The sequence below is a fragment of the Leptonychotes weddellii genome, chromosome 5 (assembly GCF_054177405.1).
Source record: "Leptonychotes weddellii isolate Sample4059 chromosome 5, ASM5417740v2, whole genome shotgun sequence".
Lineage (NCBI taxonomy): Eukaryota > Metazoa > Chordata > Mammalia > Carnivora > Phocidae > Leptonychotes > Leptonychotes weddellii.
This window is the reverse complement of record NC_138373.1, coordinates 137,789,824-137,812,378: the sequence shown is the minus strand read 5'-3', so window position 1 is coordinate 137,812,378 and position 22,555 is coordinate 137,789,824. Positions and strand designations below refer to the sequence as shown.

The 22,555-nt window shown below is 45.1% G+C and overlaps 1 protein-coding gene across 1 annotated transcript in view; it reads right to left on the bottom strand.

The window, feature by feature from the left end:
- Positions 1–22,555, bottom strand: part of AMDHD1 (amidohydrolase domain containing 1) — a 204,059-nt gene that overhangs the window by 10,906 nt on the left and 170,598 nt on the right. The gene's annotated exons all lie outside the window — the stretch shown is intronic.

The following is a 22,555-nucleotide window of genomic DNA, read 5'->3' as shown; positions in this document are numbered from 1 at the left end:
ACCCCTGATTTTCTACAACTAATTTTACACGTTAGGGATTATCCTTGTAATCCCTCGCTGGCTTCCCTTGTCACTCGGGAGAGCTCACTCCGTGTCCCCGTGTGATCCAGTGATCTGTGGACCAGGAGAATGTAGACTTACTTTATTAGCCTTCTCTGGGAGGAAAAAAAATCACACACACAATTGAGAACACCTTGTTGCTTTATTTTAAAAAGTATATGCCAAAGCCAAACACAAGTATATTTTAAACCAGTGGCTTTCATGATTTTCATTGTATTTTTTTGCGATAAATCTTTGTAGAATCCTAATATGTATGACAAAAAAACGTGTACATGTCTTCATCAGGCAGTTGGATTGTTTTGAAGAAGCACGCCCCTGTTTAAAGCACTCCTGAAACATTTATGGGCAGCCCTAGGGTTTCTCTGGTCAAATGAAGGCCTCTTAAGTTTTCCTGGTGTTTGAGATTGTGCACACCACTGCTCCCAGCTCTCCACATGAATGAGTAATTCAGAGCTGACTCTGCTCTTCCTCCTGGCACAGGGAATAACTTTTACTTTTAGCTGTCTCCAGCGTCTGTCCTTTGCATTCTCAGGGAAAACTGCTGTCTTAGCTTGGACTGCTGTAACAAACACCATAGACTGAAGAGCTTAAATAACAGACCTTTATTTCTCATAGTCCTGGAGGATGGGAAGTCCAAGATCAAGGTGCCTGCAGATTTGGTGCTTGGCGAGAACCCTCTTCCTAGCATGGCCCCCTCTTGCTGTGTTCCCACATGGCCTTTTTTCACACACGTGGGGGTAGAGAGGGAGGAAGCAAACCCTCTGGTGTCTCTTCTCATAAGGACACTAATGAGGTCCTTTAATAAGGACACTCCCACATGGGAGCTTCACCCTCATGACTTCATCTAAACCTAATGAACTCCCAAAGCCCCCACCTCCTAATACCATCACATTGGGGGTTAGGGCTTCAGTGTTCACTTTTGGGAGACACAAACTTTCAGGCCATAACAACCGCTATTTTTTTCCCCAGGCTTTCCTGCCCACTATCAAAAAGTAGCCAAGAGGTGTGGCATTTAGGATTGTGTGATCCACACTCTTCTTTCTATGCTTTTGTTGTAAAATGAATGGGAGTTGAGACTGCATGTGCTGTGAGTAGGAATTCTTTAGGAGCCCCTTTGAGCAACTAACAAGGCCCAGGCTCATTCATTTCCACTGGCCAAGAGAGTGTTTGGCTCTCTTAGCTTTGATAAGAAGAGCTGAGATCTCAACAGAGATGGAGTTAGCAGCGTGATGTGTTGGAGGGTGCTGGGGCCCAGTGGAGGAGGGCCAGCCTAACCAAACCCTATGGATAAAGAGTGAAAGAGGGCTGGGTCTCCAGAATAAAATAGAAGCCCTGGTTCCAGGAGAAGGGATGTATTAGTCAGCTTTTGCAGGGATACTGCAACGTGACAAACAACCCCAAGACTCAGTGACTTACAACAAATGGGTCTGGGTTGGCTGGGTTTTGGTCTGTTTCACACATCTTTTCATTCTGGGACCTGGGCTGAAGGAACAGATCTGACTTGAGACATATGGTTCTCTAGAAAGGCAGGAGCTCAAGAGAGGTGAGTGGAGACACATGAGGCCTCTTAAAACGTCTGCTTAGAATTCTCACCCCCTCACTTTGACTCACAATCCATTGGGGAAAGCAAGTCAGATGGCCAAGTCTAAAGTCAGTGGGACTGGGGGAAGGACAGGGAGGGAAAGGAGAATTCTGAACAAATAATACAATCTACCACAAGAAAAAATGCATGTTGGATATACAAAAATAGCAAATCTGTCAGATCCTTCATAATTTAACATTTCACAATGCATAACAGAATGGGATGCTTTGAAAAGTAAAAAAATAAAATATGGATGAGGACGCATAATTAGGGCAAGAGATGAAAATAAGTTTTAGAAAATATCAACTAAAATATTCTAGAATATAGCAGAACGAATCATATATAAAACTTATGAATCGATGGTATTAAACATGAATTGATAAATTTTGGAAGAAACTCAAACGTGGTTTGCCATCACTGCTTTGAAGACTGCGTCAGTTATGGAGGAATATGGCGAGGGGCTGGGAATGGAGAGCCAAAGCCTGATGGGAAGACAGCCCGCTCAGGTGGAAAGTATACATTTCCAATCAGGAATTTTGGGATCCAGTCCCTTACCTGACTTGTTCTAGCTATGTGACTTGACTAGGTCCACTCACCTTCTTTGAGCTTGCATGAGCATCAGTTTTTACAGATTTTTACAGTGAATGCCAATTTTACATTAAAACAACATGTGTTATAGGCTAAGATTCAAAGACATTCATGAACTTCATTTGAAAGAGTACTTAAAAGAATTTTCTAGACTTGTAGGCAGACCCATGTGGGAGTCTGCTTTCCTCCTTTTGTGTTGTTAGAGGTCTTTCAGTGGGGACATTTGAGAAGCATTGATTTGGACCATCTTTTTTGCACTCAGACTGGCCACCCATTGGCACGAGGTTGGCAAATTATAGCCCACAGGGTCTGCTGCCTGTTTCTATATGACTTTTGAGTGAAGAAGAATTGACTTCTTTTAAAAGTTTTTAATTGTGGTAAAACAAACAAACAAACAAAAACAACAACATACATTTACCACCTTAATCTTTCTTTTTTTTCTCTTCTGAAGTGGTACATGCCACTTCCACTAATACATTTCATTGGTCAAAGAAAGTCATCTGGCCAAGCGTAACATCAATGGGATGGGACTGTAATGCCCCTACAGGGAAAGCATGGTAAGGAGGAGCTACAAGGAAAGGATGATGAATGTTTTTACATTAGTATAACCTACCCAATAACTGTTCAATGCTATAAGTTTTTACTCACTCTTCCACTCTCACAAGTATTTAATGCTTTCTCCGCTCCTTCAGCCTCCAATACTTCTAATCCCATCCTACTCCCTGTTGATGACCTTGCATCCCATTTCACTGGAAAAAAATCAAAACAATCAGAAGAGAAGTCCCAAGTGATCCCACCTACCTACCTACCTGCATTTGTAGTCAAATATGCTACCTTCCCTTGGATTAACTTCCCACACTCCTACTTAGGGCTGACCCCTTCATTGGTCTATACATCGTATTACCTCCAACTACTCAAATTCATTGCCCCAGCTACTCTTTCCTTACTTCCACATTGTCGGTTTCTACCCTGTGCTGGAGAGTTCCCATCAGCATGCCAACATGTAATTTTTCCAATCTTAAAAAAAACAAATTACCTTGACCTTGTTCCCCCTCATGATACTTCTCTATTTTGATTTCTCCTCTTTGAAAGGGCAGTTTATGCATGCCGTCACTATGTTCTCCCTTTTAATTCTCTCCTGAACCCACTACCCTATTCATGTCTCAGTGACCTCAATGTTGTTAAGCCAACAGCCGGTTCTCAGTCCTCACCTTCCTTGAGCCAACAGCAGCCTGGAAATAATTTCTCCACTTGCCGTTAGACGGCACACATACCTGTTTTTCATTCTCTCTCTCTGACCACTGCTTCCCAGTGTTTTTGTGTTCTCCTTCCCCATTTCCCTGACTCCCCCTTGGTGGAGTACTTTAGGAAGCAGTAATGGGTTTCCTTTCCTCTGTCTATACGCTCTCCTTTGCTAAGTTAATCCAGGCTTATGACTTTTAAGCACATTCTACTTGCTGCTCTCTCAAATGGATAACTTAAGCATGGACCCCTCCCATTAACTCCATCCTTGTAAATCCAGTGCCTATTTTATGTCACCAATTGGATTTCTGATAAGCATTTCTTTTTTTTTTTTTAATTTTATTTATTTATTCACGAGAGACAGAGACAGAGAGAGAGGCAGAGGGAGAAGCAGGCTCCCAAGGAGCAGGGAGCCCGATGCGGGACTCGACCCCAGGACCCTGAGATCATGACCTGAGCCGAAGGCAGACGCTTAACCATCTGAGCCACCCAGGCGCCCTCTGATAAGCATTTCTAATGTAACATGTCCTAAAATCATCTCAAACTTCCCCCAAACCTGCTTTTCTTATAGACTTTCTCATCTTGGTAAGTGGCAATTCTATTCATCCATGTGTCCCAGCCAAAACCCTTGTAGCTATTCTTGATTCTCCTCTTTCTCTCCTTCAGAATATCTGTGTGACCCATCCACAAATTCTGCTAGCTCTACCCTTCAACAGATATTTTAAAAATTTGATCACTTCTTACCAGTTCTGCTGTTATCACTGAAATCCAAGTCACCCTTGTCTCTCTCATGGATCATTGCTATAGCCTCCTACTTGGTCTTCCTGTGCCATCTTAATCATTTCCAAGTACACAGTGTGGTAGTGTTCAGTGTGTTCCTGTTGTTGCATAACCAGTCTCTAAAACCTTTTCATCATGCAAAACTGAAACTGTAGATCCATTAAACATAGCTTCCCACAGCCTTTGCCCTAGCCCCTGGCAACCATCATTCTACATTCTGTTTCTATGAATTTGACTACTTTAGATACCTCATATAAGTGGAGTCATACAGTATTTATCTTTTTGTGACTGGCTTATTTCCCTTAGCATAATGTCCTTGAGGTTCAGCCATTTGTATCATGTGACAGGATTTCCTTCCTTTTCAAGGCTGAATAATATTCCATTGTATGTAGATACCACTTTTTAAAAAACCATTATCTGTTGAAGGACATTATCTGTCCATCTGTTGATGGACATTCGGGTTGCTTCCACCCCTTGGCTATCATGAATCATAAGAGTTTACATTTTTAAACTGTTGAAAACACGGGGTGCCTGGGTGGCCCAGTTGGTTAAGCGTCTGCCTTCAGCTCAGGTCATGGTCCCAAGGTCCTGGGATCGAGCCCCACATCAGGCTCCCTGCTCCCCTGAGAGTCTAAGGTTGAGCCTAGGATCCATATTTCTCCACCCAGGCATCCTCTCTCCCCATGAAACCCTTGTAAATGTTTTCCTCATCCTTTGCAGTGAGCTCAAACCCTATCTCCTTTGAGAAGTCTTCCAAGACCCACCAGATGAAGTACATGGGCCATTTCTCCTAAACCCCCAGAGCATAGTGTTTGAACTTTATGGCTTAGCATTATTCATATGACTGTTGTACCACCCCCAACATTCCATCTCTAGATCGCCAATGCCTGCCAAAACATGCTAAATCGTTGTTGTTGTTGAATCAATCAATTCATCAGTAATAATATTTTGGTTGGATCACTCAATTTACTGATAATAAAAGGAATGATATACCATAAAATTTTGTAAGTGATGTTGGACAGTACTGATTGAGATGTGAACCATCATCAGAAGGGAAAACAATCAATGACTTTGGGAAGGCATTAAAATGGATTCCAAGCCTCAGATTTTTTTAATTTCAAAACTGATTGAAATTCATTAACCCTGTAACCTCCATACTCACCCCAAATTTCCATTGTACCAGTAGAGAGGAAGGGGGAATAAAACACAGCGTTCGGGTGTCACAACTCCACGAACTGTGAGTCACTGCTGTAATTTCCAGGATGAGTAGAGCGAGACACGGTCCTGACCTGCTGCTAGTCAAAATCGCTTCCTGCATGATAGAAATGTGATGTCCAGAAAGATGCAAATGGTCTTGGGCCTTTTCTTGTTTCAGTGATACCCAGCATTCCTGTGTAAACAACTGCTTTGTATTTTAAATGTGTCGATTGAGAACACAGGGTATTTGATCTCTTGTTTGGATCCGAGGTGTTGCACAAGCCTTGGTAGGAAGCTGCAGTCCTTCCTAGGCAGCATTGGACAGAGGAGGCCCAGGAAGGAACCACCCGGTGGGTAGGACGTCATCCTGTGCAGTAATGATCAAGATAGGTAAGCGGCTATTCAGGGGGGTTCAAAACTAACTCCTTAATGGTAGAAAAAGCTAAGAGGTTGATTATCACCTTTTAAAAATCCCTGAAACTCAAAAGAGAATAGTAATTTGAGGGCGGCCAAGCAAGGCCTGGGGCCACAACTAGGCTTGCCAGAGATAATAGTAGAATAGGAGTCTTCAGAGCATGTAGAAGCTCCTGGGCCAAGAACAATGATCCAATCCCGTCTCGAGGGGCCCGTTGCATGGGTTGATAGGCTTTGTCTAGCGAGGCTGGAGCCCTGCGAGGGTTTGGATACCAAATCAGAATAAATGGAATTGTTTCACGTGAAACTTCAGGATATTCTGAAACCAAGCACCTGCTCCTGTTGCGGCCCAGCACAGAGACGGGGAGAGGGCGTTTTCCCCACATTGGCATTGAACCTGGTACTCTTTGCCGTCGTGAGGAAGCCCCTGAACAAGGGAGCCAGAGAATAAAGAACATGGGCAAACATGCTCCTAAGACCCCTGTGGGACACCCTGAGTCCCTCATGTCCAGTAGGAAAGAGAGACGGAAGGTGTCACACTGGCAAGTGTAGGAGAAAAACCAGGAATACTTGGCCCAGCTCCTTCCTTCCTCCTCTTGGGATCCTGCTTGTCCCAGGAACATACAGTCTCTGTTCTCCATGCTGGGGGAGGCCTGCAGTTTTCCAGCTTGGCCCAGGTAGGTAAGTTTAACCTGGGAATGAAACAACATCTAGCCAGTTGTGCCCTTTCATGGAAGGTTCATCCTCCAGTTTAGCTTTTTCAGTGGTAAGACTGTCGTCATTTGGCTCTCCATCCAACTGGCTCCAGTGTCTCTCGGAGTTGTTTCTGAAATGGGACCTGGAACAGAGGTGGTATTTATTGGGCTGGGGGTTTACCCGCCCAGCTCATGCACGACACCACTCTTGGAACTCTGAGCAATAGCTGGAGTATACTGTGTTTGCAGGGCTGAGTTGCCACAGAAGCAGGCAGAGGTTAAACAATGTCATCAATGAGGCATCCTTGGTCCCAGGGGCCTCATGCGTCCCCACAAGTTGACAAGGCTCTGAACATAATCCAAAGATGGAGGAGAAGAAAAACGCCATTCAGCAGGCTGCTGTCCAGAAGCAGGCACCATGGTTTGAAGGTAAAGGAAGCTGGGTGATGTCACGCTATTGAACTAGCTTTAAATTAATCCACTTCTGTAGGGCCCTGTGAGGGTTCTGAGGATCGAGGCTAGAGTGAAATGAAGGGGAGTAGCATCTTCTCCCTGGAAAATGTCAATAAATACTCTTAACAAGGGGTGAGACCTGATAATATTACATCCATCCCCCTTCAGCCAGCCCCATAGCAACATATATGTGTTGAATAAATGCCATGGATACTCAGGGAGGAAAAATTATTATTAGAAAATGTATATAATGCCTCAGTCCAGAAAGTACCATTGAATAGATGAACTCAATCGGCCCCTAATAGCACGAATCCTGTGTTACATTTGATACAACCCGAGGAGTAGAGATAGTCAATGATCTAGCTCAAGGTCACACAGTAAATGAGGGACTGCAATTAAAATCCAGGTTTTCTGGTAAAAATCTAAATCCTTTCCACTAACCTTCACTGTGTTACAACAGAGGACCACAGTACCTAAAGAAAAGGAGCCCAGGAAGGAGAGGCAGAGAAACCACTGGAAGTGCAGGTTCTCCCACCAACTTGTCTTCCCACCTTCCTTAGATTCAGCCCCTTCCCCTGGAAAACCGTGAACTGAGTGCATTGGAGCAGAAAGCGTCTAAGACTCTGACATGCTGTGAAGGTCCTGCATGGTTCTTAGCATTAGCTCACCTCCCATCTCAGTAACTCAGAGCAATTCTGCTTCAGAAGCCCATGCACAGGATCCGCTCAGGGGAAGACAGGGGCATTTCCATCTGCCACCTAGAGCAACGAATGGAAAACTTCCACTCCAACCTACAGTAGGAAATTAAGTTTATATTTGAACCCAATGCACACATACATGGACTTGAAACAGGTTTCAGAAAACAATTTTTTACTTCTTTTCTAATGTTTACTGTATGATAGTTTCTGATATTTTCTATCCTGTTTGTTTAGCAAATGTTGGTTGTCGCCCACCAATTTGATTTTATGAGCCATGAATGGTATGACACACACAGATTGGAAAGCTGAAAATTGAGAGGTGGTGGTGGTGGGACAGAGCATGGGAAGACAGGATCACAGAGGCCAGAGAGGGCAACTAGGAAAATTGGCTATCATGCCAAGGGAAAGTATGTGGCTGCGTGAGTGTGAGTCAGTGTCCTTCTAAACATCTCCTCATGCTTTCACATATGTCTTCTGTCTCCCCAGGCACCTTCCCACCTCTGTCATGAAGGTATCTTCCCCAAATGCAATATTTAAAGGGTACTTTTGAACGCCCTAGCTTGGTTTATCACTGGCTTATGAGCTGGTCAGTCAACAAGTTGCCTGAGGAGCACTCGCTTGTGTACGTTACAGGCTGCTATCCTTTTCATGGTGGGACATGTGATATTTTAAGGGGACGGCGCATGACATGGCCAGGGGTTACCAGGTAAAGGCTGATTTAGCTAGTGCTCTGTGGATAGCATCACCTTGGTGATGATCTGAGCCTGAGCTAGCAGGGGGAGAAAGTGGGTCTATACTTCTGAGTGTGGCCCTTTGGTCTTGGGCTTTACCACACAAGGCCTCGTACATAGCTCGGATGTTATCACCAAATGATCTTACTTATGCAATCACAGAGACAGCCAGACAAAATCAATGGAAGGCATTCATCACACATCCTTAAATTTCCATCCTATTCTCCAACTACACCGCTTAAAGTGCACTAATATTTTTGTGGGTCCCTAATTTATATCTTGCTAGCACAATATTATTGCACTGTGTTTTCTTTGTAAAAAGCCAGCATTAGTTCAAGGCAAACAATTAAAATACACCACAAGTTTTATAACTATCTTTTAGCATTTGTTCAATTTGTAATATACCCAGAACCTCAAAAAATAGTCGTGGTCTATGCCTTTCTCAACTTTGAGAGGCCCCACCCCCAGAGAAGATCAGATTTTTGGTGACACAATTTTCTTGGTATATCTGCAAGTGAATTCACTTATAATAGAGAACACTCCTTTCTCAGAGTGACTGAAATGCTTGTCTCTCCTGCCAGAGAACCCCCTCGGTAACCAGAAAGCCAAATTAACATTTGAGAATTTGTTGCTTGGTGATCCACAATAAAAGCACCATGAAGTGAATATTTTATCATAGAGGGTGCTCTGTGGTAAACAGAAAACACCCATTTCCCAAATACATTGCCCCAACTCTACATTCTGCTGGACAGTCAGGTCGAAGATGGCCTTTCTCTTTGTGCTCCATTCTTGACCACACCATGTTCGGACTGAACATTCTTTCTTCAGACATTAAACTCTAGTCAAGTGGCTGTTCTAGGAGGCCTTGAAGATGTCCATTTTCTTCCCCTCACATGTAGAGTTAATTTGTTTAGTTTAATTTTCCAAGAGAAAACTCACTTCCAAGCCCCAGGTCAAACCTCCCTGTAGGCACCACACACTCCCAACCTGACATGGAACAAGACAGACACCGTGCCTGACCTTGAGGATTTACCAAGCTAAAATGGTGGGTTCAACCAAGAAATCTGTTCTAAACAGATAAACTGGAGGCAGCATGGTTTGGTGGAGAGACCCATGTATTCAACAGCCTAGGCTTTCCTTCCAGCCCTGTCTTGTGATTTTAGGGAAGACACTCAGCCTCCTGTCTTGAAAATGGTGGGCCTAAGGTGGGAGGTGGTTCAGAAAACTTCTCATGACTAGAACTCATTCATTCAGTCATCAGATATGATTCCTGCCTCTAAGGGACTTCCAACCTATAGCTTCCAGCTCTAAAATTTCATGTTTCAAAATGCAATGATAATCAGAGAAGTTTATTAGTGCAAGGATAGGTTGACCAGCTTAGTAAGGCCACATGCTGCATGGGAAGGGCTCCCACCATGGAGGCAAATGGTCCTGGTTCCACGACCTGGGCAAGTTCCTTTATCACTTTCAGTCTCTGTTTCTTCTTCTATAGAATGGGTGTAATAAGATCTACTTTGAAGCATTGGGAGGATTAGAGCTAAAATGCACAAAGTACCTCACACATAGTAAGCATTCAATGAACCACCTCTCCCAATTTCACTCTTGACCCTCAACATCCATTCTCCATCCAGGCAGCCAGACTGATTTTTTGATTGATCTTAAAAATGTAAACTGTATCCTATCACTTAGGACACTCCCATGTGCCCACCCAGGCGTGTGGGTTCTCACTTCCACATATGGTGGCCTCCAGGGCCCTGCATGATCTGGCCTCTGCCTCCCTCCGGCCCTCACCACTCCCTCCAAGAGACCACATGCCTCCTCTCTGCTCTCAGATAAGGTAAGTTTACCTCAGGACCTTTGCTCTTTTCATTTCCTGAAGAATTCTTGGTTCCTCACCAATCAGATTTCAGCTCAAAGGTCATAAGGTCAAAGAGGGCTTTGGTGTCTATACACCCTCAGTCCAGTCACTCTAGCACATTTTCCCATTTCATTTTTGTAACGCCAGCCCCCAATTTTCTTATTGGCTTCCTGGAGTATTGTCTGCCCTGTCTCCCTCAAGAATATAAATTCCCCCGAGGTAGATTCCTTGTTTTATTCACTGTATCCCCAAAACAGAGGCAATGCCTGACACATAATAGGTGCTCAATAAGTATTTTTTGAATTTATGTTGTTGTAATTATTACCATTATCATTGATGGCTGCAATTTATCTGAGAAGAGATCCCTCAGGTAATGTCTGAATCTTGAGCCGGAAGAGGAAATTAGTTTTATGCCGGAAACACAAAGCTGAGGAGGACTAGTGGGACACTCAGGAATCAGGAGGAAGGAGAACGTAGGCCTGGAGGGGGCCTTTCAGTGCAATAAAGAGACTGTTGGATTTTAAGCCAAGAGGTCTGAATAGTAGGCCGAATTTTACCACAGGCTACCCCAGTCCTTAACTCCTCAGGCCTTAGTCTCTTCATATGTATAATAAAAAAAAGTTCAGAACTAACTGGCCTTAAAAGTTCCCCAACTTTGTGCCTTTAGGACAGGGCCACTTCTGTGGTAGCCCAGAAAAGTACTTGCATGAGATGCTATGGAGAAGCAGTGGAGGAGGGAGAGACAAGTGGGTGCCTCCCAGCGAGCACCCACTCTGATCCACTCCAGCACCAGCCCTTACCTCAGGGCCTCCCTTCCCAGACAGGGCTGGGCACAAGGCAGCCGCTCACGAGGTACTGACTGAGCGAATGAATGGAACCACAGAGAGGGGGGACTGACAGCTCAGTGACTCAGAAGGAAGGACCACTGAATCACCAAGCCACTTCCTGTCTTGCTCAGTGTCTTCCAAGCCAAGTCCTAACAGGGTGGGAAGGTGGCACAGAGTTTAAGCTCTAGTGGGTCTATAGGCAACAGTGCCACACAGAGAAGGCCCTTCAGGGTCAAGGGTGTGGGGAGCAGGGGAGGAAACAAAATAGTCACTTAACCTTTCAAGTTCTTAGCAGCAAACCCTAATATACAGCTAAAAGATCATACAGCCTGATTCCTTTTTCAGAGCAATCAAGTCAGTTTCTAGAATGTCAGCTATAAAAGGGGCTGTATCAGCTATCTAGTCTTGTGTAACAAAGCACCACTTAGGTGGTGAAAGCAATAGCCATTTTATTTGCTCGCAGTTCTGTGGGTCAGCGATTTTGGCTGGGCTCAGTGGAGCGGTTCCACTGTGCTCTTGCATGGGATCACTCATATGACTGGGTTCATCTGGCGACTTAACTGGGTTGGATGGTCTAACTCCATGTCTGCTGGTTGCTGCGGGCTTCTGGCTGAGCCTTTCTCATCCTCAAGGAGACTAGCCTGGGCTTATTCGCATGGCTGAAGCATCATTTCAAGAGGGTAGGAGCAGACGCAGAAGGCCTCTTAATGCTGAGACCCAACCATAGTGTCCCTTGTGCTCCATTCTATTAATGAGAGCAAGTCACAGCGCAAGCCCAGAGTCAAGGGGAGGGGAGACAGACGCTACCTCCTGATGGGAGAAGGAGCCAACTTACATTGCAAGGGAGACAAACATGTAGGGATGGAAGAAACTGTGGCCGTCTCTGCCAACAATCTACTGCAGAAGCCTCGAGGCTCACGCAGGGCTCTCATCACACACACACACACAGGTGCAGTGACTTGGTCAAGTTCAGAGAGTTAGTGGCACATGTGGGATGGGGACCTGCGTCTCCGTCCAGTGTTCCATGCCTTCAAGAACCTCTTGCATCTGCAGCCTTATCTTCTTTATCCAAACTTATTGACAGAGCCAGTCTTCAGAAGCACCCCACTTCTCAGCTTTCCTGCTTCAGATTTGCAGACCAATCCAGTGGCAGATGTAGGAACTGAGTCCTTTTCCAAGGCTACAGCTGCCTTCACGCCATGAATCTCCTTAATAGAAAAGGAGATCCCAGTCCATCTTCTGGTCCTTTGGGAGCCTGTTGGGCCCCCAAGCCTCAGGGAGATTTGACAGGGCTTTTCACTGGGCTCTGTTACAGTCACTTAATGCAATAGCACTTTGTAGTTATAGTTTTTAAAGCAATATGTCCCTAGAATATCTTGAAAAGGTAGCAAACCCATCTGTTAGACACAATATGACTGTCAAGAATTAGTTCACCAGAATGGCTTCTGAAAATGAAGCCTGAGGGAATCATCATCATCATCTAATATTTATTGAGCTTTAACTACATCCAAGCTTTGCCTCAGCATTGACATGTACCAGCTCAGTAATTCTCATAACCACCACATGACATAGGGATTATTGCTACCCCTGTTCATAAAACTGCTCTCTTAAATGTCACCTTTGTGTCCAATTGCCAAATCCAAGATCTTATTTATAGCCTTTCGCCTTTTCAACTCTGCATAATTTGAAAATACTTATTCAGTCCTTCATCCACACATTCGTTCTATTGGGTGATGAGACCTGGTCTCCAAGTAGGTGATAATCGCAGTAAGCAAGTTAAAAACATTTCTTGCCCTCATGGACCTTCTTGTCTGGGGAGATGGATAGGCACTGAATAAGCAGCAGCCTGAGGGTTGTGAAGAGGGAGGTGAGGGGGGCTGTCGCCTGTGTGGCTCAGTCGGTTAAGCGTCTGACTCTTGGTTTTGGCTCAGGTCATGATCTCAGGGTCCCAGGATTGAGCCTTCTGAAAGATGAGTCTTCCTTCCCTTAGTTTCTGGGAATTGAAACTCTCCAGATTCTAGTTCTTATTTCTCTAACCACTCCTTCACTGGTTCCTTTTCCTCCACATGCCCTTTAAACTCGGGCATCCTCCGGGGATTTTTCCTCCTAGCTCTTTCTTTCCTCTCTTTCCATTGGTGAGCTCACCAGTCCTGCTTCCTCCATCACCCCTGCTTCCCCCAGGGTTTGGGTCTTGCCTTCTTCCCTTCTGGTTCCACATGCTTTCCCTGGGAGCTCTCCTGTGCTCTATGGCTTTAACACCTGCCAGTTCCAGGATTGCTGCAATGGTCCGGGCAAGTTCACTGGGGGCTGAGAGCAGGCACTGACTTCAGAAAGGGAGAAGGCTCCCGGAGGCACCCGGCTCCATTCTGTCAGCTCTCACTACCATTCGGAACCATCGCCCAGCCAGGAGAGTGCTCAGCGACGCCACGGCATGCCCAGGAGAGACCCCTGTGTTATGGGCGAGAAATACCCAGAGTTAGCCAACAGCCCGCATCCTCTTGTCTCTCACTGTCTCCTCGGCCCCTTTCCTTCTGGCTCAGCCCCTCCAGAGGTCTGCAGAGATTGGCAGGGCACAGGAATGCCTGAAAGCTGAGACCACTGCAGGATCCAGCAGGTGCGGGCAGCAGCTGTGGTGGTCTTGGCTCTGACCCGCTCCCTGACCTGTAGCGCCCCCACTCCATTGACCTGGGCCTGCTCTCCCTATCTTTCAAGATTTTTTTTTTTTTTTTGACAGACAGAGAGAGGCAGCGAGAGAGGGAACACAAGAGGGACAGCGGGAGAGGGAGAAGAAGGCTTCTGGCAGAGCAGGGAGCCCGACGCGGGGCTTGATCCCGGGATCATGACCTGAGCCAAAGGCAGACGCTTAACGACTGAGCCACCCAGGCGCCCCTGCTGTCCCTATCTTGATTTACTCTCAGACTATGTAAGCGTTTCACTATTGCCCTGATGGCTCACACACAGTTTGTTACTGTTGTTGTTTTCCCCCACAAAATAGAGAAGTGTTTCACATTCATTAAACTGAGTTGAAGTGAATTCGCCAACTGTTAAGAGGAGCCGCAAGGTGCCCAGGGGCCCTGGGTCCTGCCTACTTCTTCCCCTGCTACCACTCACCCTCCCACCGCCGTGGGCCAGCCCGCCGTCCTCCCGCAGACCCGGTGCTCTCCCCTGCTTACCGAACTTCTCGCTCAGGTCCCGGCTCTAATATCACTTCCTTCTAGAAGCCATCCCTGAGGGCTGCCTGCCAGTCGTCGGTATATACCCTGATTTAATGTATTCAAAGCACTAGGGACTTCTTCTTCATAGGATTCACAGTCATGATGACATACTTAACCGGCAGGGCTGAAACATAGGCACCATGGCTCCGGGGTTTTATAAATGATTTGCTAAATTTTATTTCTGTAAGTGGTCTCATTTGCTCCCACTCCTGCTGATGGTGGGAGGCGGAGGTGATCTTCAACGTGCCAATGAAAAGTAACAGCCTCTTCCAGTTTAAAACAATCTGTTTCCCCCAGTCAGTTAATTCAAGGCTGAAAGTTGCTGGCCTTGGGTACCATCAGGACGCGTCAGGCCACTGTTACCTCCATGTCTGCAACTTGGGGGTCAGCTCCACCCTCCAGCCCTCGCTGGCAAGGCGGCATCTTGGGCTTGCTGGCGCAAGCTCACAAGCCAGCATTCTCAGCTGCCTGGGGAGTATGTCTTGAGGAACTTCTATGTCCCGTACAGGCCACCCACAGGCCAAGAGGAAGTGGGGAGCCATCTCAGGCCCCTCTCCGTGGAAACACGCCCATCACCATTTCAACTCCACTGTGGCTGCCCCGTGGTTTATGGGGTGCCCAGAGGGAGAATTTCCTTTAATGTCCAAGCGGAAGGCAGAGCCCAGTCTCCTGCGATCTGACTCCCCCTCTGCCACCTGGACAGTTCTGCATCCCTGCGCTGAGGTTTGCTCAGGAGGGAGGGACCCGAGTCTTTCTCCTCCTCCACTCTCCTGCTAGTGGAGCAGGTCTTCGCTTTCCTTCCAGTCTCAGGGGATAGGACCTGGATAGACCCCTGACGTGGTCTCTGTGGATTATGCTTGGCTCATGCTGAATGAAGCCCATAAGCCAGGTTTGCCTCTCCATATGGAAAAGCAAGCTTTGGAAATGAACCACTACCTTCCCACAGCTGCCACGCCCCTTACACTTTTTCTCTCCCACAGTTTGCCTTTTAGGATTACTTGCTTGCGGATTTAAAAACTGAGTCTGATTCCCACAGCTGAGCAGTGACCTTTTTCTCCTAACTCGCGTCCACCCTCACCGAATCCATCCATTCACGGGCAGGGGCCACCTGGTTTTCAGGAAACAGAAACCACCTCAGGTTAATGTTTTTAAAAAAGAAACTTTTTTTTTTTTAAGATTTTATTTATTTATTTGTCAGAGAGAGAAAGAGAGCACAAGTAGGGGGAGCTACAGAGGGAGGGGAGAAGCGGGCTCCCTGCTCAGCAGGGACCCTGGGACCCTGGGATCCCCAGAACCCTGGGATCATGACCTGAGCCAAAGGCAGGCGTTTAACTGACTGAGCCACCAGGTGTCCCAAAAGAACTTCTTCTTATAGTAATTTGTGTGAGTCTTTGTTGAAGGTCTACCTCTATAATCTCTTTGGCTCAGTACTGTTATTGTCTTTGTGACTAATACACATATGTGCGATTAACATAGATTTTGTTGCATGATTTAAGCCAATTGATATAATTCATAATAATGATAAAATGTCCAAATTGTCAGGGACCATCGAGATCATTTAGTCTAATCCTTTTATTTTAGGAGAAGAAACCTAAGGCCAGAGTGATTAAACATACTGTTCAAAGTCACAGAAATAATGGCCCGTGTGGATCTTGAACCTCTCATTTTTCTGCCCCCAAGTTATTACTGTTTCCCAATTCAGCCAACTGCCTTCGCATGGCATTTCGTTTGCCTACGTCTCTAAACCCAAACTAGGTGATTTCGTAGAGAACTAGTTGCCTCGATTGATTGGTTTATGGAAACAGAACTTCTTTCCCCTTCTCCTTGTCTTCATCTAGCCTATATAGATATGTCATTTTCAGAATGGAAATAGTTTATTTTTTCATGATTACCAAAATTCATACATTCTCATTATAACAAAAAAAGTCTGTAAAGAAGTCTTTACACTGGGTTTCTAGCACTTAACATAGTGCTGGTAAACACTGAATTGTGTTGAGTGAAGAAAAAAAGAGTCATGCATAATTGTGCTTTCTATTTGTACATATATAATAAAAACAGGGTTAGATATTTATTTTTCTCTTACCAGATTCCTTAAACAAACACAGCAAAACAGATTCAAATAAGAAGTAGCCCATTCAAGGAAGTCACCTGGGGAGACGATATTCTTATTTCGATGATGTTACTGTTGCTAATACACGTATGGAATTGTCTTCCAAGATTGTTGCTAATTATTTTATTCTCAGTATGAACAAATATTCTTCCTTTGATGGATTTTATTTGGAACAGGAATATCATTGGAATAATGGTGAAAAAGGTGGGGGTTACTGTTTTGGATAAAAAGCAAGATGTGAATATAAAACAATGAGATTGACATTTGCCATACATCTGCTCATAAATTGCTTTGAAGATTAGCCCCCACAAGGAGTCCCAAAATGTTTCTTGCAGGAGCATCACAGGAAGCGGCGCCTATCCTCTGAGGGGACCACTTAGAACGTGATTTGCATCTGAATGTAAAAATTCCAGTAGGTGGCATTTAAAAGACAATCAGATTGGTTTATAGTAATATTTTTGTACAATATCAGACTCTTACAGAAAACTGTAGTTGTAGGGAATTTAGCTTAATAAGATTGTTTGTTTTTGTTTTTAAGTAAACCTTTTTAGGTCTTCCATGATCTGGGCTGGAGGCGATCAAGGAGTTTCTTCTCCGCTGCAAGGAGCTTTCTCCCAGTAGCTGCTTTGAATTTGTGCATTATTGCTTTGCTTCTCAATGTCCGTCTTTAATTTTCTGGTACTTAGTAACAATTCACAAGAGGAGTGAGCCTCTCGTGTACTTCTGCACTTCCTAGGACACATATTATTGGAGCGGAAATTCATCCTGGCTTCACTTGAGGGGGCATAAATGTCTCCGGGGGGCCAGGTCGGTCACATACCCTGAGTGAAGAGGCTGTCTGTAAGAACAGTGCCTGCCTGATGACAAAAGGTGAATGACTGGCAGCCTCAGTGCTGGAAGGCAATTGGGAATAGTGGGGACTGGGGAAGTCAAGGGACACATCCCCATGCAAAGGAGGCTAACTTTTACCCCAGGGGAGTGAACTCAAGGTTATTAAAACTTCTGATCTTTCCTTTTGATAAGCTGGAAATCTGGGTTTTTATCTTACTTCCCTTGATTTTTAAATGTCAACCAATAATTCAAACACACCAGAGAGGCAGAGGAGCATGATGGTCAAGAACTTGCATTCTGGAGCCAAACTGCTTGGGTTCAAATTCCACCTCTGCCATTGATTAACTGTGCCACTTTAGGCAAGTTACTCAACCTCTCTGGGCCTTCATTTCCTCATCTGTAAAATGAGGATGGTCATGTAGTACCAATCTCATAGGTCTGATGTGAAGATAAAATGAGTTGATATATGTAAAATATATATATGCCTGGTCTATAGTTAGTGCTACAGAAATGTTGGTTTTTGTTCTTTAAAATGAGAAGTCATTGTGTGGGTTAAATAAAACACATCTGCAGGCTGAATTCAGCTCATAGGTTTCCAATTTGGGCATTATGGTCTAGAAACAGGAAAGAAACCTTTTGGTAAACTAAGACCCTTTGTATAAAATTATACTCACTATCTCAGCATACTCCAAAGCACATCACGAGTTTACAATAGGCTGTAAAAGTCAATCTGCCCCTTAGTAACTCTCCAATTTTCTGATGAACACGGTAGTCACTCAGCTGATCCACGGCAGGGGTTGGGGGAGGGGTTGTGCGGCTTTCCATTTCACCTGGGCAGGGCTCTGGAGGTATGGCAGGCTGAGTTGTTAACACGTTAACATATTGAATGAGATACCGCCATACTGATCCATGAACAGATGCTTTCCTCACCAATCCCATCCATGACTGGGCTAGCCCAGCCACCCCAGCCTCTCCCCCAGTGACCCCTGGCCCTCAGACTCAGCTCCTTGACATATGTCCTGATTGCTTAGTGTCCACTCCATACCGCTTGTTAAATATCTTGTTTATCACCTCTGCACTTAGGTGCAGCGAACCAAGTAAGTTGCAGATTCAACCATTGAAAGGTTTGTCTTCTTAAAACCTGTTATGTAACCTCTTTGAGCCTTAGTTTTCTTATCTGTAAGATGGGGATAATATTAGTAACTATCTCTTGTTATGATAATGAGAGAATTCACATAAAGTGTTTAGCAGTGCCTGAAACACGCCAACCCCCTCTCCATAAATGCTGTCAGTGGTACTAATTTAGGTATTATTCCACCAGCTGAAGGTCATGCCTTGAATGCCCGGTAGCCTCAGGAAGGCTTAATCTCATTCAGATGGGCTCGCTAGTCAAGGCCTATGATTTATAGTTATATATGTAACTACATCTATAACTATTTGTAAAATTATATTTTATTTATTATTATAAATTACAGAAGCATAGAAACACATTATAATTTGGACAATGAGGAAAATGGGGGGGAAATCTAACATCTCACCAATCTAGAACACCAGCTTCTAAATAGCATATTTAAATAGGATTATATGAGAAGAAATTTTCAAGTGAATCAAGTACAGTTTGACACCTTTCTGTCATCGGGCCAGACTAACAGCTCCCTGAGGGCAGGGGCATGTCCATCTTGGTTACTGCTCTAGCCCCAGCACCTGCAGAGTACATGGCTATGACGGGCACTCAATAATTATTTATTCAATGAATGCACAAATGCTGAATGAATGAATGAATGAATGAAGACGGAGGAGAAAGCAGGCACAGAACATTAGAGCCCAGGGGAGACCCAGGCTTAGTGTTTGCTAACCAGGAGTTGGCTGGCAGTTACCATGGATCAGAATTCAGTTTCTGGGAAGGTAGAGTGGGGAAGAAAGATGGGGAGTCAAGTGTACATGGGAATAGAACATGGGAATGTGTACATGGGAATAGAACAAAATAGAATCTCAATGTCCAATGAGAAAACGTCCTCAGCACTGAGGTGGAAACTTGGAAATGAGTGGTCCTGCTTGGCTTGCTTTTTTTAGAGACCCCCCCCCAGCCCCACCCCTGCCCAGGCATCTGCTGGTCTTGGAGTGTGGTGGGTCTGATTCCGCAGGCAGTTACACCCCTACTGGGCCAGGTGGGAAACAGACCAAGACCACCGCCGATTGTCCATAAAATACAACCCAATCCTTGGCACCTTATTATATAAATGAATGAATACACGAATGAATGAATGAACGAATGAATGAATGAATGAACAAACGAAAGCAGGCAACAGCTGTTCCATAAATCTGTGTTGCATGAATGAGTTCTCTCTGTCCACTTTTTCCTGAAAAGGCAGGTATCCCTCACATGCAGCAGAACACCCTGACTACATCTTAATCAGCGTTTCAAACTGTTTTCAGAAGTCAAAGTCACCCTCTTACTTGTTAACTGGGCTTTTATATAACAGGCTTCAATCACCTGGGGCAACCGCCAGAAAAGCTCTCTATTGTGAGGAACACATCCAGAGAGCACAAGCCATATTTTGCTTTACATACTTAAGTGAAGAATTGGTCCCTGGCTGAACATAATGGAAGTCATTTGTTCTGGAAAAAGCAATTCAGAAAAAGATATCACCTAAAAATCTAGAGCAGTCCACTCAGAACTCTCTCCTCGGCTGGGCTGTGAAAGATTCTTGGGCTTAAGGGCTATTTTTCTGGGGGTAAGGAGTGTTTTAATTTCCCATAATGGCCTCATCTAGGAAGTCAGTCTATTCACTGTAACCATTTGCTCCTGCAGTGTGCTATTGGCCCCATCTGAGAAGTAACGGATGCTCTTTTTAGTGCCTGGCAGCCTCCGGTGAAACCAGTTTAGAAGTGGTTTCCACAATAGCCAGCCAGAGTTAAAGGCATTTCAATCAGTGGGAAAAGTGGAAGGCAACTCCTTGCATTTCAGAGGCTGTCCTTGAGAAGACTCTCTCAAGCCTCCCATCAGAGATCTGGTAACATTTTCCCTATCATTCACCCATCTCGGCAGCTTGAGGCCAAGGGGAGCCATTTTGGTTTCCTATAGAAGGACCAGGAAGAGGGGGAGGGGATTCCCCCAAAGCCACTCTCTTGTTTCATTTTGGCTTTTTTCTTCAGATTTAACCATGGAATTACTTCTCCCGGTTCGAACTGTGGTTTTCATAACTCAATCCTAAAACCAGAGAGCTCTGTGGCCTCAGGGTGGGCAGCAGACATTCTCGTAGCAGCTTCTGAGCCCTAGCGGGTAGAAGAGAGCAGAAGCGTGGGGAGGGGAAAATTCCAGCCTTCACTAGAGTGGGGATACAACTTTTCTCACATCCCTCAAGAGTGAGTTTCTCCAGGCACATCTCTGGCCAAATTGGGGGAGCCAAACCCAAACCCTTGCTCTGTTGTGGGAAGCAGAGATTTGGCCACTTTCAGCTTTTGTTCAAAGGCTCCTAAAAGGGAGCCGCCCTATCCCACCCGGGACTTCAGGGAAGCTGTGCCCTCCCCAGAAATGACAAATGGAAAAGACAGAACGGACTCCAGCCAGGCCAGGATACAGTCTCTGGAAAGAGGTTGTTTTTGTCTCCAATGCCATAGAAAACACATCCTCTTAACTTATTAAGTAGGGAAACAACACAATCACACACGCTGGAGGTTACCAAGGTGAACAGAATCCAAGATTAAAATCTGCCAGCCCAGTGGTGCATGGAAGCATGGAAGGCCCAAAGAGGAAATCTAGTTCACTGTTGGTAAATTTTTTTGGATGCTGTTTATGTTTGAACTTTTCTCTGTTTTCCTGTAGAAACTTCCGTACCCTCTTCCTGTGTCCCTACAAAAGGCCTGGACAATGCAGTCCCAGCACCACCGTAGGACATGGGCAGGGCCCCACCTTCCTCCTTCCTGCAGGGATATCCTTTCCTATAGAAGGGGTAAGAATGTAAGGTTCATGTGAAAATGTTATTATATTCCTTATCTCAGTCATTTCGTGATTTGCTGTTTGGCCACAATAAGTCAGCCTGGCCACATTCACAGTAGAGGTGGCCCCAGTTCCTAGTTTTGGCTTGTGCTGTTTTCTCAGCTGAAGAGGGCAAACGGCTGTTAAAAATGCTGCTTGTTTTCCAGGATCTTATCAAGAGTTCATGTCTAAGGCCAGAAAGAGAAGGGAGGGCTCCATTTTTTTTTCTCTCTCCTCATTGTTTCCAACTGATTTGGCAGGAAATGGGAGTCCTCTACCTGTCCCTCTTGGGAGTAAAATTGATTTGATTCCATTTTTCAGATGCATCCGCCACCGCCAGGAGTTGGGGACATTTCTGCTCACCCTAAAGCAAATGTGTCCTGATGTACACAAATGACATCTTTCAAAATTGGAAATGAGTCAAATTTAAATGGGGAGCTGGGGATTGGTGATTGCCGAAAATTGCCTCAGAGAATCTCAGTTTTGTTTTATCTTCTAATCCACCCCTTTGTAAAGTGCCTTTTGGGGCTGTGGACTTTGGCTGACTTCAACAAATGTGCGTGTGTGTGTGTGTGTGTGTGTGTGTGTTTAGTATCCTTGGCATAGACATTCAGAGAATCGAAGTCCTTCACACAGAGTTTGACATGAATCAGGACAGCTCACATTAACACCTGCCTGGGAGCATATGTTACAGATGAGCAATGCAGAACTCAGGAGAAGGTAAGTCAGTTCCTCAAGGATCCTAGTGTGTCTATGGTTGACCCAGGATTTCCCATTTAACCGAGTTCAGCCAATTCAGTCAATTTGGACAAGAATCAAGGTCCATCTAGATGCTTCATTTCATATAAAATCAACCTCAGATGATTTTATTTTGAGGGGCTTGGTTGTGTTAGTGTCTATAGATAAAGTTGAAACATAGGAATTCTAGAAACCACAGTATTCCATAAACAGAAGGATCTTCCCTTTCAATGTCAGCACTTCACTTTGGAGGTAAGACACAGAGCCTGGACAGCTACTGGATGGAATCATGGAACAAGCCAATCTTAACCATCCCCAGGAGCACAAGAACTAGAAAAAGCTATTTGATTCTGCTCTACGGGGTTTTGGTTTTCCCAGGCCACAACATCCTCAATAGAGGACCCTGCCTCTGGTGGAAGAGGCTCTGCCCCCACCCGGTCTTAGCGTGGAACTTCCAGCTCCTCACACACCCTGCTCGTGCTGACAGTTGTTTGTGGCTCTTCTGCCATGTGAGGATATTGGCCATCACGGAGAAACCCTCCAGACTCTTTCCTCCT